Genomic DNA, 16550 nt, shown 5'->3' with positions numbered 1-16550 from the left:
TTCAGCTCCTAGTTACCATGTTAGTCGTTTCACAACCACCTAAAAATCCAGCTCCAGAGTCTTTGTCACCCTCTCTTGGCCCCTGAAAGCATGTGTCCATGTGCAGCAGATACATACACAAACACACATTTTCATAATAAGAGTAAGAACTAATATTACATGTTCAATATTCTATCATTTAAGACTGTAAGTACTTTAAGAAAAGAGTTGGAAGTGGGAAGGACAGGGAGTGGGTTTGTTACTAGGTTTTATGAGTAAATGTTGCTTTGGTAGAGGAAGCAAATTGTCTCATTTAGTTTTCTAAAAGTGACACAGAGTCTTAGGAAGAGCAAGCTGCCATGGTACTAACTAGTGGAACACAATCTTGAACTTCTGATTCTCTTTTCTTCATCTCCTCAGTGCTGGGATTACAGGTATGCAGCAGCATCCAGTATACGAAATGCTGGGGATCAAACCCAGGGTTTTGTGAAATGCTTGATGAGCATTATAAAAAACAGAGCAACACCCTAGTCCTGAAGAATTGTAATTATCTTTTGGGTACCAAATGTACAGGTCCGTGTGTATTTCAGTCTCAGCTACTCTAATGTAATTACTATCAAGCCTTTGACAAATTTCTAGATGCTGTTTGATTCAGGGGTGAAGAGAATAACTGGTATTATGTTCAACTGAATGTCCCCATTCTCCTGAGTATAACATGGAATGGAACATCATCTCTGACATAGTGGAATACAGATGTTAGACTGTAGTAAAGAAATATGATCACATAGATGGAGCCCATATAAGGAAACAGGGGCTCTTAAGAGGCTGCTGCTCTCTGCTTATGTGTGGATGAGGTGACAAAACTGACTCATCCGCACACTCTATGTACAAGCACTTGGTATTGTTCTGTAGAGAATATATCTTGTGTCTTTATGGATGTGGTACCTACTAATAATACATTTGATCACCAATAGCTTAGGCAGGAAGTAGGAAGTGAGACATCCTGCAAACAGAAAGGATTCTGGAATAGTGCCAGGCACAGTAGATTCACCTAGGAAGATGTTAGAAGTACAGACTCATAGTGCTTGAGCACAGGTAATCAACTACATAGCAGAATGTAGACTAAAATAAATGGATTATTTTTGTGATGAACTAGTTAGAGAAGTGCCAAGCTATGTGGACAAGGTCTTTATAAATATATTTTGAGTCTTATTCATGGGAGCATGGGGCTGGGAAGAAAGAGATCTAACTCCTACATTGGTCTTCCTTCTTAGCTTTTAGAACAGTGTCTTCATGATCCCTTTAAGGGTCAAAGACTCATTTCCAGGGCTTAACTAAGACCACTGGAAAACACAAGTATTTATTTTACAATTATAACTGTAGCAAAATTCCAGTCCTGAAGTAGCAACAAAATAATTCTATGGTTGGAGGTCACCACAACATGAGGCATTAGAGGGTCACAGGCATAGGAAGGTTGAGAATCACTGATCTAAAACTACTAGAAATTACCATTCACCTTTTAAGATGTCCATCCAGGGACTTGGGTGGCTCAGTGTGTAAGAGTGCTTCTGGCTTTGCCAAGAACTGTGTTCCTAGCATTTACCTAGCATTTATTTAGGTCAGCCCACAGCTGTCTGTAATAGCGTTTCTTGGGTATTTGATGCCTCAGAACTTCAATGGGGACCCAGATGCTCATTCACATACCTAGACTCACAGACATAGGAGCCTACACATAAGTAAAACTAAAATGTAATCTTAGAAAAAATTCTCAGTTGGTGGCATCCTTTCATAAGCCTTAATGGGCTGGTGTTGTTTAAAAAATTTAGTATCTCCAGCAGATTAGTTCATATCTGTAGCAGGAAATAACTTAGCAGTCCATAGGATAGATAATCAATAACGGTCTCTTGAAAAATTAAGTAAGAAACCAGATCACATAACTCTGTAATTGACAGATTTTGTTGCCCTTAATTGACAGATTTCTTGCCATATGGTTGTTAAACTGTGAGTAGAGTGCTTACCTAGTAAGGAGAAAGCCCTGAGTTTGATACGCAGTGCTAAATATGCCAATGTGTTAGTACAAACCTTCTGTCCAGCACTGTGTAGGTAGAGGCAGGTAAAAGGGGTCCTTGCACTGTGGGGTGCTCCCTTTCAGACCCAGGGTTAGGCTCAGACCATACTCAAACATCCATGTACATCACAAATGTTAGACAGAGAGATAGGGTGGCTGAATCTGAATCCTGCAGTAACAGAGACAAGTTGCTGGAGAGATTTTTAAAAGGGGGGAAGAAATAAATTTTAAAAAGGAAGTCCAAGCTAAGACGAGTTGGTAAATTATAATTGAACATTTTAGTCAGTGTAGAAAAATAGGGAATTTTGATAGCTTGACAATGCCTCAGGAATGAATCAGTTATGTGGCAGTGGCCAAAGAAAGAGTCTAGTAGGTCAGCAAAAGAGAAAGGGGCTAGGGTGGTGGTGAAGGCAGGACCCTCTGGGGCCATGTTGCCATGTTTGTGCCCTTTAGAGAGACTTTCAGTAGGGCAATCAGGAGTTCAAGGACATTCTCAGATATCTAACAAGTCTGAGAACTGTCTAGAGTATAGTCTATCCTGTCTAATATCAAACCTATCCTTTTTGAAATGAAAAAAATGTAAGAAAGGCATTGATTACTTTAATATTCAGTCATGAACTAAGAATGTAGTTAAAAACATCACCATCAGAAGGTGTTAACATGCAAACTGCATTAATGAAGGAGGTTGTTTCTTTGAATGTTTGTTTGGTTTGAGAGCAGGTCTCGTTATAGAGAGTCCAAGTTAGCTGTGACTTCATCTCATTCTCCTTTGTGGTAGGATAATGGCCATTCATATTTGGTTTGTGAAAGCTTTTATAAAAAGTAGTTAAGCACACAGCTGTGGTAAGTGAAATTGAGCCTAATTCATAGTCTGAATTAACAATGAAAGTGTAATTAATGAATGGTCCTTTTTAATGCCTGATAATATTTATTTTTATTTTTATATACACCCTGGTAAAACATATATGAAAGCTCTTTCCATGCTGCCTGAAATTTTTCTTTATTAAGAAATAATCACCATGACAGAGGGCTGGGCATATAGCTCTGTAAGAAGAGTGTTTTTTATGGCAGGCACAAGTTTCTCATCCCCAGTACCACATAATCCTTGCATAGTTGGCTGAACTTGTAACCTCAGCTCTTGGGGAAACATGGCAGAAGGATCAAGAATTTGAGGTTATCCTTTACTACACAGTGAGTTCCAGGCCAGCCTGTGTTATATGAGGCACTGCTCAGAAACATAGAAATACATGGTAATAGAAAATGGATTGTGTTCCAATCAAACTCAACTAGAGTTGTGTCCTTATACTTACAGAGTTTTATAAATAAAGACTTGCTTTGTTGTTAAAAAACAACCCATGTCCTGTGTAAATGGAGGAAGCACTCTTAACATCAGAGCCTTGTCTGTAGCAGAGAGCAGAAAGAGAGAGAGAGAGACAGACAGACAGACAGAGACAGATGGACAGACAGACAGAGAGAGTTTATATCCAACTATTCTTCCATAATTCCTCTATTCACTTAGATCTCAGAGCATAATTTTTTCACTACAAAATAATTGCATTTGGATCTGTAATATGTCCCATAGGTCCAAGTGTCTTCTAATTGGGTGCTTCTCTGAGGTGGTAGATGCTAGGTAGACTCTACTGTGTAGTCTCATCATTGGAAGCATGTCTCTGTGCTATGAGAAGGTGGTAGACAAATTTATAGGTATACTATCCTGGGTAGTCTGTTGGAAGCATGATTTTGAATGTTAGACTTCGACGTCAGAACATTTTACTCACTGTCTGTTCTAATCCCAACTGTGAGGTGAATGAGCATAATTCTGCTACTGGTCACCTGCCATGCTGTATAAACTCACAAGTACACAATCAATGGGCCCGTCCTAGAGCAAAGCATCTACGACTTCAGGCCAGGTGAAAGATTCCCTTTCATGCTAAGTTGTTTGTTGTTGGAACTGAGAAAGCACACACACATTTACATTATTTTGATTTTTCATTTAATTCTGATCATGAACATACCTTTCCATGTATGAATATCTGAGCTGGAGGGTTTTAATCCTCTGTATGATCAATAAATCCTTGGAAGTAGATTGTATATACATGTCTTGTCAAGCTAGAACTGAGCCTCTAAGTAGATAAGCATTCTTGTTTTCTGACTTGGTTATCAAAGTGAAAATTCATTGAAGAAGTTTCAAATATGAAATCTATTTGATTAATTAGAATGTAAATTTTCAAAATGTCTCTTACTAATTCCCAACTTAGTAAGAAAGCATGATACACTTTCTAGTTTACATCAAAATTAGCTAAAATAAAAATGGTCATTCTTTTTTACCATTCAACTAATAATTCTGTACATCGTTAACATAAAGTACATTCATTTCATTTTGTCAGCTTTTGTATTAGGCTTTTATTTAGACACAGGATAAAAATAATTGTTATTGTTATTGTTGTTATTTGTTTATATGTGTGTGTGTGTGTGTGTGTGTGTGTGTGTGTGTGTGTGTGTGTGCATTTGGAGGGGACATGCGTGTGATATGGCATTTCTGTGGAGGTTAGAGGGCAGCCTTCCAAAGATTTTCTCCTTTGATCACATGGGTTCTGTGGATTGACTTAGATCATCAGGCTTGGTGGCAAGCATCCTTATTCACTGAGCCATTCTTCCAGTCCAGATGTTTATGTTAGGATTTCTCTTCTGCACAGTTGTAACAGAGTGTATGAGTTGGCTAAGTCAACTTAACTGAGCAGTGGCTGCGTTGGCATGACCTGTGTTGTTTAATTGTGGAAAGGCCTCAATAAAAATTGTGTTGTTGTTGTTTTGTTGCTTGGCTTCGTAATACCTACAAGATACACTTCATTTTCTTCATTATTTGTATAAATGATTACCTCCTTCTTCCTACTATATTTTTTTTTTGTATTTTTCCACGATGTTGTGGTTTGAATGTGAATTCTCCTTAGAGGTGCAGTGTTTGAACACTAAATCCTGAGTTTCTTGTGCTGTCTAGTGAGGCTGTGGAACATGTAGGAAGTGGAGCCTTAGTGGAGGAAGTGGACCACTAAAGATTGGTCTTACTTTCTACAGCACAGCTCTATTTCCTGCTCATGTTTGCCTTTCTTACTGAGGATATAATGTGACCAGTTCCTTCTTACTCCCACCTCCATGTCTTCTTTACATTGATGGACTATAATCCTTTAAATTTAGATTAGTGAAACTCGCCAAAGGGTTTCATCCAGTTATATTTTAAATATCATCTGACTATCCTTACTTCCACACCCTTCACACACTTAAGAGGTAAAAGGACCTACTTCTCATTTGTGATTTTCTGTGTACTGGAGTGATTTATAATAGACTACATTGTTTAATTTTCCTAAACTATTTGAGAATCATTCATTTAAAAGGTGATGTAGTAGCTCTTGGAATAGGACACTCATTTATTGAGAATGAAGAAAATGTGAAATGATTTTTCGGTTGAACATGATTGTAGGCTTATAATTTTTCAAAGCCTACTTTAATATGTGTACTTAAATGCTATAATGTCCCTTCTACCCCACCACCTCCCAGAGGAAGTGGATAGTAAAGGTTAATAAGATAAAGGAGGATGTGGATTTGTTTAGAAATAGTTCTTTGGAGTGAATGCAGTCTGCATTGTGATGATATCAAGAGTTCCGTTCACGTGAATCAGCAACAGTAGCTCAATTCACTAACAAGCATGGTCCACAAGTAAGTAATAGCAGTTCAATCCAGAAGGCAACAGGAGGCTCAGCCAATCAGTCACAGGACATTGAATCAGCAAGAAGCTGCTGGAACACCATCAGAAGTTTATTGGTTTGTTTCTCTCTGTATAGTCAAGACAAACAATGTTCAGCAAGGAAGGCAAGGTGAACCAATATTAGACAGTGTCATCAGTGAAGACCAGCATCAAAAGCAAAGATTTGCCAGCATCATATGAACTAATTCCACACAGCATCATATGAAACAAGTGAGTCTCCAAAGAAACCAGAAATGTCCACTTGACATGACCTTCTCACAGTCATAGAGGCTTGGAGGAATATAAGAGTGTTTAGGAAGGATGAGTTTTATCTGACTGAACAGGAGTAGGTTTGTTCCCTTTTCACAATGAAGGACCATGAAGGATGTGGCTCAGACAATTATAGATGGATGCCTGCACAGGACAAATTAATTAAAGGCTTCTCTTGACATTCTGTTCTGAAACTGGTTGTTTGACAATTTTGTTTCTTAGTAATTGCTCTGGGAATACAATGCAAAATTCATAGTAGTTAGTAGATAAATTAAAATATACTTTTTAGGAGCAGGAACATTCTTCATGCTAGAAGAAATCTTTGAAAATAAATCACTGAAACCAGACACTTAAAAACAGATGAATGGGCTGCAAAGCCATATATTACTGACTAAATGCATGTGATTACTCTTTCAGAGAACCAGAGCTCAATAGCCTGCATTCATGTTGAATAGCTCACAAGTACACATAACTGCAGCTCCAGAGAATCTGATGCCCTCTTTTGGCCTCCAGGAGCACCAGCACACAAAGAGACACATACACAGACACACCCATATACACAAACACACACACAAACACACAGAGAGATACAGAAACATAATTAAAAATAAAATAAATATATTTTAAAATGATTAGAGAGGCTATTCAGTTAGTAAAGTAAACTTGCCATGTAAACATGGGTAGTTGAGCTGAGCTCAGATCTCCAGCACCCATGTAAAATTGGATGCTATACCAAAATCAGTAATTCCAGAGCCCATCCTGTGAGATGGGACATAGGTTCAAGAGAATGCCCAGAATGTTGTTTGACAGCAACCCCCATTATACACAACTGTAATACTCTGTCTGTGTAAAGACCATGAAATATAGATGTTGATGACTAATAACCAGATTGTCCTCAGAACTTCACAGGCATGCTGTGAGATTATCTGCCTACACTAAACCTGAAAATATACATGTGTATAAAATCCAGATTCATGTGATGTAGACCTTTAGCTAACAAACCAGGACTCTAGGAAGTTGTTAAGTACAGTAGCTGATTACAGTTAAGTTTCTTGTGAAATTATTATCTATATAATTTTAATTGATATACTTTCTCTTAATCTATGCATTTAATTTGCTGTCAATGGTCTTCCTGCTCAAAATGGACTAATTTAAAGAGTTGTTGGCTGTCTATTCCCTTCTGAATATAAAAGAACCTACAGCTATCACCTACTCCTTAGGATTTCTCAATAAAGGGCCACTTTGAGTGGGTGGGTGTGCTTCCTGCTTATCTTGTCTGAACCTGTGGAACCTAATGAAGAGCATCTTTCAGGCTCTAAAGGAGCTAATTTATGATGCTTACTGGGATAAGAGTTTCATGGCGCTGAGAAATCCCCATTGCTACAATGAATATAGGTCACTTTAGAATAAGATCATGAGATGTTCAGGCAAGCTTACTGCATATTCAGTAAGATTTACTTCACATTCTCATCTTGAAATAGGGTACTGATGTCTTCTAAATGAAAATGTATTCATATATATGCACATGTGTGTACATAAATCGATTTATGCATGTGTTAGTAAAATAGACAAACAAGAACATGTATAGAAACCTCAGTATTAGACATGTTTCATTAAAAGGAAAATACAAGAAAATGTTTCATTAATAGAGAAACATAAGACTGGAAAAATAGTCTTCACTTGCTGCTTTTCCCTAAGAGCAAGGTTCAATTCCCAGCTCCCATCATTGTCTGTTACTTCAGCTCTATTGGACTTGATATATTCTTCTGTGGATACCAGACATACGTGTGGCACCAAGATATACAAAAGAGGCAAAATATGCATGCATATAAAATAAATATACATTTTTAAAGGGAGACCACATCCTAATTATCCATGCAATTACAACATTTACATTGCATTGTTGAATTAGATAACAAGTAATTGCATATAGTATAGAAGTAATTTTTCTTTCTTCTTTTCATTAGTTTTGTATGAGTATATGAGCACATGAAGCTAAACATTCTCCTCATTCCTAGAGGCTGGATCTCTCCCTGCATAAGGAGCTCACCCATTGCCTAGACTTTGCAGCCAGCCTCCCTTTAGATACCATCTCTGCCTTCTAAGTGCTAAGCTTATAGGTGAACCACCAGGACCACCTGGAATTTGTGTAGGTGCTGGGGGTCTGAATTATGGTACTCAAATTTATGAAGCAAGTACTTTTACCACTGAGGCATGCCTCTAGCTTCTAAAGTAATCATTCTTGTGTGAGAAATTCCCTAGCATTTAGCATTATCCACAGTATTTCACAGTCCTCATGGCCATCTAATGAGAACATATCACTCCAGAAGGAACCCCTGCTCCATTTATGTAGATTCTCCTCCAAGCTGCCCCACCTTAGTAAGAGCCTTGACAGTTACCACACTTCTTGCTTATTGGTTTCTGATTGTGTTTCTCCATAACTCACATAAAAGGATCTTCAAATTTTATCGTACTGAATCTGAATCCTTTGATTGCTTTGTTTTTTAAACACAGCTGTCCTGGTAGGCATGTGTCTATTGATGAGATTTTAATTAGAATTTCACCTATAACTGGTGTCATTGATTATCCTTTTATGTAATTGTTGGCTATTCTCATATTTGGCCAGCCAGTCCAGCTAATGGATGAGCTCCAGGTTCAATGAGATAAATTAAATTAAAATAAAGCTATAGTATGACCTAACAATATACCCAGAGAATGCTATGCTATGCTATAGGGAAATTTGCATTCTCATGGTTATTGCTGTTTTATCCACTGTAGCAAATAATTAGAATCAGATAATCAACAGATTCAAAAGCTGAATGGATAGTGAAATTATGGTACATATATGAAATGAAATACTAATCAACTCTACAGAAAAGTTAAATCGCAAAATTTTGTCTGAACATGAATGGACATAGAATGAATAATGTTAAGCAGGTCAATCCAATTTTATATGTATATATACATTATATATATATATACATATATATATTCGTATCTATTATTTATTATATATGATAAAACATGGGAAATCACAAAATAATGTGTATATAAACTAATGTACATATGAATACAACATAATATAACAAAGAAAACAGGAAAGACTAACTATTAAGGGATGAAGAAATGAATGCCTGCAATAGACAGAGCCATAAGTCATGAAAGAGGATATAAAGCTTATTGGTTTTTAGTTATAACTCTGTAATGAATTCTTCATTTTGTGGTGGTATATCACTGCATACAAATATATTTAATAGTGTTATTGAGTATAAATATAAGTGGAAAATATATTAAAGTATAAATCTCAGTACGAAACTGCATGGCTCCAGAATGGCTGTTCTATTTAAAAGTTCATTTAGATGTATAGGCGTTGGGTCTGCTTAATTTTGGTGCTGGATTAGGTGAGTGGGTGTTTCTTGGTTTTAGTGTTTCCTGCTTCATAACAACAAAGCTTTAATTTTGATAAATACTACACATAGTTGAAACTTAAAAAAAAAAGAAATGAAAAGTTACATGCAGATCAGGCATGGAGTGACTTCGATATCAAGAGAAAAACTGAAGGGACATGAAGCATTAGTGTCTGAAACAATACAAATTATATGCACAGAGGAAGGGAGAAAAACGGTTTATGATTTCCTTTCTACTCAACTAAATATTTTTGTTGATCCAGGAGATTGGCTTTATAGCCAAACCTGGCTTTGGACATTTTTATAGTCAGTTCAGCCTCAAACTTGAAGTTTTCTTGCCTCGGCCCCCTGAGTACTGGAATCACAATCCTATATCACTATAAATGGCTATCAGTATTTTTTTTTTTCAATGCTGAATAGTGACTGTATAGCCCACAAACTAGTCTTTCCTTAGCTTAGTCATTGGGTTTTTCTGTTTATGCTATTTCTTTTATCAATTTTCTCCTCCTACTGCTCCTCTACCTCCTCTTCCTCCTCATCCTCCTTCTTCTCCACCTATTCCTTCTGATGATGATGATGATGATGATGATGATGATGATGATGATGATGATGATTTTAAGTTTTTTGTTTTATTTTTATTTTTTAGTGTGTGGCAGGTGTATATGAAGGTGTTCTTGAATGCTAGAAGAAGGTGTCAAATCTCAGGAGCTGGAGTTATTGTTATTTGTGAGCTCCCCTCCATGAATGCTGGGAATTAAACACTGATCATCTGAAAGATCAGGGAGTTCTGGGAAATGAACTCTGATTGTCTGAAAGAGCAGCAAGTTTTCCTAACCACTTAGCCATCTCTCCAGCCTAGTGATTAGGTTTGAGATTCAATAGGCCTTAATTCTGATGAAATTTACTTTCTCTAGGTCATGCTTTTTCTTTTGTAGACCTAATATGCCCTTTCTTAATCTAAGGTGTTGAAGATTTTTCTTTAATGCAGAAACCTTTAGGAGACATTTCAAATTGCAACTGTAAAAGCTCACTATCACTGTAATATTGATAATAGCATACATTTGACCATATGTTCCATTCTGTTTCTAGGTTCCATTCTATTTAAATATTCTACCTGAAATTCTATTATAGAGCAACATAGCTTCCTTTTTTCCTTTCTTTGTTTTTCCTTTTTCTTTCTTTCTTTTTTGTTTATTTTTTCTGAAATAGAATCTCACTATGGATCTCTGACAGTCCTGAATCTCATTACATGGGCCACGCTGGCCTTGCACTCACAGTGATCTGCCTGTCACTGCTTCACAAGTGCTGGGAATAAAAATGTTTGCCTTTTATTAGCTTTTGTTATTCTAAGAGTTTAATAGTTTTTATGTCAAAGATCATGTTGTATAATTTTTAAAAATATCTTTCTCAACTTGAATAGCTTTTTATTCTTTCATATTTAATTGAAATTTAATTTCTTTCACATTAATTTCATATTTAATTATCTTTGCTATTTTGCTACAACATTGAAGAGGAGTGTAAGTAAAGTAATGCAACTTTAACCTCTTATCAACACTGAAAGACATCACCTTTCTGTATTCAAACATGATGTTGGCTATAGCTTTTTTTGTTTGCAAATGTCATTTATTAGGCTTAATAATCTTTATATCGTGTTTTAAAAGGTCTAGTCATGAGGAAATATGGAATCCTGTAAAATACTTCTTATAACTTTCAAAGTTATTTTGTAGATTGGGTTTGGTTATTGATAAGATAAATTATGCTAATGTTCAAGTATTTTTATCAAATTTCTCACAAAATTAATCCATGCATTACTATTCTAGGGAGTCATGAAAAGATTAAAAGTCAAAAGCACCAAATTGTTAAAAAATCAAACCAGGATGTTTCTAGTTTAGGAAAAGCATTTACAAATATATAAGTGATTTATTTCATTTTTATTTGTGTGTGTTTGTGTGTGTGTGTGAGTATGTGTGTACTATGTTTGTGTGTGTGTTCAATGAGGCAAAAATAAGGTGTCTGATCCTTTGAGGTTAGAGTTAAAGGTAGATGTGAACTGCCTAAGAGGGTGCTGGCAACTGAACTTGAATTCTTTACAAGAGCAGTACTTAACTGTTGATTTTTCTTTGAAGCCCTCAGGGTTTTTTCTTAAGTTAGTGCATTGCACCATGCTGTATTTCTAAGATGTGTGATTAGGTGGTAAGTTGAAAAGTTATACAACTCGGCATATTGCTTGTATGTGGTCTCTTGGTGCCTGGTATAGGAGCTCAGGGGAGAGCAATGATGGTATTCGAAATTCTATTCAACAGCATCACCATGAAGAAACTTAGCACTGAGAAATAGGAGGAGAATGCCACAAGTATCAGTCATACAAACTCACAACATAAACAGCAGGTGTAGATATGCATTTGAACTGCATGGCTGATCCAGGAGGGGTTGTATGAAAGATTAAAAGAAAGATCAAAAATCAGCACAGTGCAGTTTCTAAACATTTGCAGGGGAAGGAACTGGCTTTAGAGGAAGCAAAATACGGGGAAATAAAATATTTGATTTAAAGTTAATTTCAATGACTCTAGCCTTAGAGACTCAATATATTGCCTTGGGCCATTCTAAAATAAAATTGAAAAGGACTATGAGATACGAGATTTGTATGAATGTTGTCAGAGTAATTTTCTCAGATGGCAGAGAATCTATTTGTTGGACCAGATTAGGGGTCCTTAAAATTTAAGTTGACCTCAGACTTATGCAGGAAATATTGGCACAGAACCCTGGGTCCCTAGAGTATGTGATGCATAGGTCTACAAAGATATCTAAGGATGTACAATCCTTATAGTGCTCCAGACTCTTGTTTCTGATCCTAAAATCAGCATTGCTAAACACTGGCCAACCCTGGGTTCTTTCAGTTAAAGTTCTTGTTCTAAAGGTAAGATATCCTGGAATCTATACCCTGGATTATGCTCTCTATCTCTCCTTACATAGACAAAGTAGCTATTTCATGCCATGTTTCACTTTTAATGTGTAAGACATAAGTATGACTCAGTGACTTTTAATAGCCACCAGATTGGTCTTTCCCCCTGATTTTCTAAGTCCAAAATATTCCTGTAGCTCCTTTTACCACTGGATGCATACATACTCATGTTTTTATTCATCTGTAACAGACTCAGTTCTAAGATCTCTGTTTTGGTCCTTACTTTGAAAGATAAAGATAATATCCCTAATTTGGAGAAATTCTGATCTATAGGATGCAACCCAAATCTCACAATGTATTAGGAGAGTGTTGGTACCCTCAGTAGGAGAAGATGCACCTAGTCCTGCAGAGACTTGATGTGCCAGGGTGGGGTGATAGCTGGGGGTGACCCATCCTCTCAGAGGAGAAGGGAAGGGGCTAGGGGAAGGGATTGTGTGACAGGGAACAGGGGCAACAATCAGGATGTAAAATGAATAAATAAATGAAAAAAAAACACTAATTCAAGGGGAAAAAAAGTAAAGGCAACTTGGCAATATCCTGGGAGATAGAAATGGAACACTAACATTTGAATATTAAGAAATATTTGTTTTCATGATTTTAACATTGTATTAAGTAAACATGTTTATGTGCATATGTGTCTGCAGAGGAAATCAAATCCCCTGGAGCTGCAGAAAGGGGAAGTTAAGATCCACCATATGTGAGTACTAGAATCCCAACTTGGGTCCTCTGTAAAATCAGTCTATGTTCTTAACCCCTGAGTCATATCTGGTGTCATAAATGGTTATTCTGACAACCAGCATTAAGCAAACAATAAAGAATTAATGAAGGAAAATGATCAGGGAAAGAGAGGATGTCAAAGGGCCACAAGCAGAAGCTGTATAATAAAATTTTTAGCTTTTGAGTTGGTGGAAGTCAGTGACCTGTTAATATATTCCAAATGATTTTAACTGGTAGTCACAAGACTTCTGGGTCAGACACAGAGGTAGGCAATGGATGGCCATTAAATGGGGCTAAAGAGAGCTTGAGATAATTTGTTTGTTTCTGGAGCTATCACTCTGCAGTTCTCCATAATCATGGAAGTTCTAACCAGTCAATTAGCTTTGCAGAATCTTTACCATAGACTATTTCAGAAAATTTCATTCTGCAGACCTAAGCTTAGCTTTCTTTTATTCTCTGCAGGGTCCTAAAAATATCCTCGTGTCAGATGTTTACTTACTTACATCTGAGAAATAAGGACATAGAGTTCCTGGACTCTTGCTGAATGTTCTTGTTTTCCCTTATCTGGTATGTCCGCTTAGGATACAGGCAAACTGAGTAACAGTGCCAGATGGCTTCTAATGACAGAGTTTTTTGAGATGTATCCAAGGTGGCTTTGTTGTGACAGTTTTCTTATTACTCTAAGTATTTTAGAAGAAAGAGACAGCTGGCCAAGCAGTGCCTTCTTGCTCTGTTGTGTTGAAAGCCACTAATTACTGCTTCCTTAGTGTGGAAGATTAATATTGGTTCTGTATGTAGCCATGACAGAATCTTCCTCATACAGAGCTTTTAAATAATAAAATGATCTCTTTCAGTGCTAATTTTCTCAAGGATCTTCTTTCTAGGTAAACACATTTGTATATAAAAGAAATCAGTCTGAAGCCACTTCCATTAGAGACCTGTGTTGAGAAATCTAAATCTTGATGGGCTGTGGTGGCACATGCCTTTAGTTTCATCACTTGGGAGACAAAGGCAGGTGGATTTCTGAGTTCACGGGCAGCCTGGAGACAGACTGAGTTTCACGACAGCCAGGGATATACAGAGAAACCCTGTCTAAAATCTAAATCTCAGAAGGCTACTGTCAATCTGTAAGCAAATAATTCAACTTAAATAGAAAAAGCTCCCTCTTTTAATCAAAAAGAAAGAGGGAGAGAGAGAGAGAGAGAGAGAATTCAGTGCATGCTAACCACTCTCTATAATAGTTATTTGCAAGTAGTTAACATCTCTAACAGAACATTTTTGCATGGAGTTCAGAGCCCAGGCCAGATTTGTTCAACTTAATTTTCTTTCCATAAAAATAGAGACAAACCTTGTACATTTCTTAAAGCTTTGAATAGTTTCATGAAAAGCAGTATACTTTAATTTCTCCTTTGTCTTTAAAAAACAAGCTCATGTATCTGGTTGAAAAACAGTGATAATTTCAACTTGATTTTGAGGCTGGCATTGGTTGAATAAATGAAGACAAACAAGGAATGAAAGGTAAGAAGAGAAGAGAACAGAGAAGAAAGAAGAAAACAGAAAAGAAGGAAGGAGAAAGAAACAGAACAAATTATATAGAGGTTATCTGTTTGGTTCTAGTCCTGATAAAATTTTAGTTTGATGTATTAAAAGGAATACGAGTGACTAAGATAGCTAAAATGTAGTTAATAATATTGGTGCTTGCCAATAACACCTTTAGAGTGAGTGTCTATGCAGTTGATGGTCAGTTTTCTGTTCATGTTACAGTTCTAACTGCTAGGAGGAGCAGAACTCATTGTAGTTGTTTTACAGAAATAGCATAGGAGACATGAAGTCCTTGTAACTACAGATAAGCACTGGGGAGTGTGGGAATGTTAAACATGGAAAGTTGTCTCTTCAGAAGGAGAGAAGACTGGAAATAAATGTGATTAATAGCCTGGTGACCTCTGTACTATCTGTATGCCCATGACTTACTGGCTCACAAAGACTCTTATTTTTATCTTAGTACATCTTTAGAGCTCTCCTTCCTGAGACCCTTATCATAAGAATACTTTACCTTGAGCTTATTTTCCCAACTAATCTCTAGAACTTATCTTTTTATAAGATGTCATTTGTACTTTACAAGAGTTTCAATGTAATTCGGGTGGATAGTTTTATGTCAACTTGACACAGCTAGAGTTGTCTGAAATGAGGGAATCTCAATTGAAAAAAATGCCTCTTTAAGACCTTGCAATATGACAGTTTCTGAATTAGTGATTGATGGGAGAGGACCAAACCTATTATGGGTAGTGTCATTCCTGGGATGGTAGCCACAGGTTCTAAAATAAAGAAGGCTAAGCAAGTTGTAGGGAATAAGCCAGTAAGCAATGCCACCCCCATGTTCTTGCGTAAGTTTCTGCCTCAAGGTTTCAACCCTATTTGAGTTCCTTTCCTGACTTCCTCCAATGGAAGTATGATCCAAATAAATCCCTTGTTCCCTTACTTGTTTTTGGTCATGGTGTTTTCTTGCTTCAACAACAACAACAACAACAACCTATCTAAGACAGTAATCATGTCTTAAGCTTTGGTCTACTCATGTGATTTAATTAATTTTCACTAGGAAGTTCCCCCACCCTGACCCCCACCAATTGTGCTGTGTTTAACTGTAGGGGGTGGTGGTTCTGATGTTTTGATCAGGAATCTGTGTGAACACTGAAGTTCCTGTTCCCCAATTGGTTTTTGATTGGTCAATAAAGACTCTAGCAGTCAATATATAGGCAGAAGAGGAGGGACTACCAGGTTCCTGCAGGCAGGCTAGGAGACATAGAACAAAAAGAGGGAATTTGCAATGCTTTGGAGGGAAAGAGAGTCACAAACTATGTGAGATCTTTGGGTGATGTGGTCATTTGCCTCTTCCCCAAGTGAGAGATTAGAAATGCAACTAACTATATCTGATAGAGGGCTAATATCCAAGGTATAAAAAGAACTGAAGAAGTTACACTCCAGAGAACCAAATAACCCTATTAAAAATGGGGTATAGAGCTAAACAAAGAATTTTCAATTGATGAACACCGAATGGCTGAGAAGCACCTAAAGAAATGTTCTACATCTTTAGTCATCAGGGAAATGCAAATCAAAACATCCCTGAGATTCCACCTCACACCAGTCAGAATGGCTAGGATAAAAAACTCAGGTGACAGCAGATGCTGGAGAGGTTGTGGAGAAAGAGGAACATTACTTCATTGCTGATAGGATTGCAAACTGGTACAATCACTTTGGAAATCAGTTTGGTGGTTCCTCAGGAAATTGGACATAGTTCTATCGGAGGACCCAGCTATACCACTCCTGGGCATATACCCAAAAAATACTGCAACATGTAATAAAGACACATGCTCCACCATGTTCATAGCAGCCTTATTTATAATAGCC

This window comes from Mastomys coucha, unplaced genomic scaffold (assembly GCF_008632895.1).
Source record: "Mastomys coucha isolate ucsf_1 unplaced genomic scaffold, UCSF_Mcou_1 pScaffold1, whole genome shotgun sequence".
Classification (NCBI taxonomy): Eukaryota; Metazoa; Chordata; class Mammalia; order Rodentia; family Muridae; genus Mastomys; species Mastomys coucha.
Note: the sequence above shows the minus strand (reverse complement) of the source record.